General features: G+C 42.8%; 1 non-coding gene across 1 annotated transcript; it reads left to right on the top strand.

Annotated features, from left to right (window-relative positions):
- The first annotated feature begins 1,663 nt into the window (after positions 1-1,663).
- TRNAS-UGA (transfer RNA serine (anticodon UGA)) lies at positions 1,664-1,745 on the top strand. The gene has a single exon. It is a non-coding gene; the product is annotated as a tRNA-Ser (tRNA).
- Positions 1,746-2,094: the final 349 nt, after the last annotated feature.

Below are 2,094 nucleotides of genomic sequence, written 5' to 3' on the forward strand. Positions count from 1 at the left end.
AGACTTTCATTTGGAACTGGTGTACTGGTTTTAGCGGAGTTATTTTTTTTAGCCATGCCTATGAGTTTTGTATATTGGATAAAGATTTTCACGAAACTTAGATCATCAAAATATTTCCTGTCCCAATTTGAGATCGATTTCGCGTTCTTTCGGGCAGCAGACCACTTCTCTAACCACTTGACCACCAGAATTTTGGCTGCGTCGTGAAATTAATAAGGAAAATACAAGTGAGCGTAAAATTGAGACGCTATACATAAAAGCATGAGAAAGGTTATGGACAGTAGAAAATGATGCAAGAAACTGGTAACGCTAAATGAACCGTCCTCGACACACAAGAGAATTTATGGTAGACGCTGGTAACGCTGAATAGGCCGTCCTCGACACACGAGAATTTATGGTAGACGCTGGTAACGCTGAATTAGCCGTCCTCGACACACAGGAGGCAATGAAGGTTAAACATATACACCATCCCGTATATAAAATGTCCAACCTTGTTTTTGACGAGATGATGAAAGTGACGGAAGGTGACGATGAAAACGACTGCACTATATCCGCATAAGGTGAGAGGAAGATGCATTGTCACAGCAAGAACATGACAGGAAGAGCCAGCATGTTTGTGAGGTGACGTGAATGTGAGGGAAGATGAGGAGAGAGACAATGAGACGCCAGACAGCAGTAGTTCATACAATAATTGGGTGCTATGTGTGTGTGTGTGTGTGTGTGTGTGTGTGTGTGTGTGTGAGAGAGAGAGAGAGAGAGAGAGTTGCGTATTTGCCTAGACACAGAACATACCATACGTTCCCTACGGTCAAAACATTTATAGAGAGAGAGAGAGAGAGAGTCAGACAATTACCTAGTTACATAGATACACAGACCACACAGTCCTTACAGTCCTTACTAAGTGGTCTGGCCTTGATGTAAACAGAAAGACTTACTCTGCTTACGGGAAATTAAGAGTAACTGAGAGAGAGAGAGAGAGAGAGAGAGAGAGAGAGAGAGAGAGAGAGAATTAAAGCGAGAGTGCGGAAGGAAAAGGAGTCAGACAGTCTTGAGTATTTTCAACAGAAAGGTCCATATAAACTTGCCCCAGTTTTAACGTGGTAATCATCAGTTGGAGAGAGAGAGAGAGAGAGAGAGAATGAAAGCCAAAGTGGTCAAACATTAGTACTTCTCCAGAAAGGCCTCAATAAACATATCCCACGTTAATCTGGTAATCATCCGTTGTAACCCAATTAACTGCCTTTTTCCTTGTTAACTGATGATGATAATGTAGGAAAGGGCGAGAGAAGGCAGGGTCGGGAAAGGGTACAAGTGGTCTGTTTATCTATCATTTCCTTCCGCCCAATCCCGCAGTTCCTCCAGAGTGTTTACAGTAACAGGAATAAACGCGAGAGAGAGAGAGAGAGAGAGAGAGAGAGAGAGAGAGAGAGAGGCTAGTAGGAGAATAATGCGGTATGATGTGTGTTTCGGTATGTATTTGTATATTACTGTACATGTCTGCGTGTTTCCTACTGGTAAATCATTAACCTTTGACTATGCAATACAGCCAGTGAGTTTTCAGTAATGAATATGACAAGAATACAACAACCGACAACGGTAAAAGATAAGATAGGGGTTAGGCAATGCGCTATTCATATCAAAGCAGCGGATATCTGTGCTTACAGCTGCGGTGTCCGAGTGGTTAAGGAGATGGACTTGAAATCCATTGGGCTCTGCCCGCACAGGTTCGAATCCTGTCCGCAGCGGATATAATTTTGAAGTAGTTTCAATGTACTGTTGGGGAAAAATTTCCCTTCTACAATTAATGTGAATAATTATGAATGTGGTGGTACTTGTTGTACTTGTTGCAATCCTAAGCTCGTCTATAGGTGAACCCGGTGAATGCGGTCTGAAGTTGCTTTTCTGCAGTCCACCATCCTCCTTTCAGGGGATAAGGAAGTGTTGAGGGACGTTTATGTATCCAGGCAGTGGAACCTTCTGGTTGTATCGGTGCCAACACATGAAGGCGTCCCTCACCGGTACCTTTTAATGCGGTAAGGTGTTGATATAAATTTGTTAGGAAGAGACGTAACTATGTCTTCCTATGTTACCAGA

This window comes from Coenobita brevimanus, chromosome 46 (genome assembly GCF_032717465.1).
Source record: "Coenobita brevimanus isolate Jiangsu-jjx chromosome 46, ASM3271746v2, whole genome shotgun sequence".
NCBI classification, from domain to species: domain Eukaryota; kingdom Metazoa; phylum Arthropoda; class Malacostraca; order Decapoda; family Coenobitidae; genus Coenobita; species Coenobita brevimanus.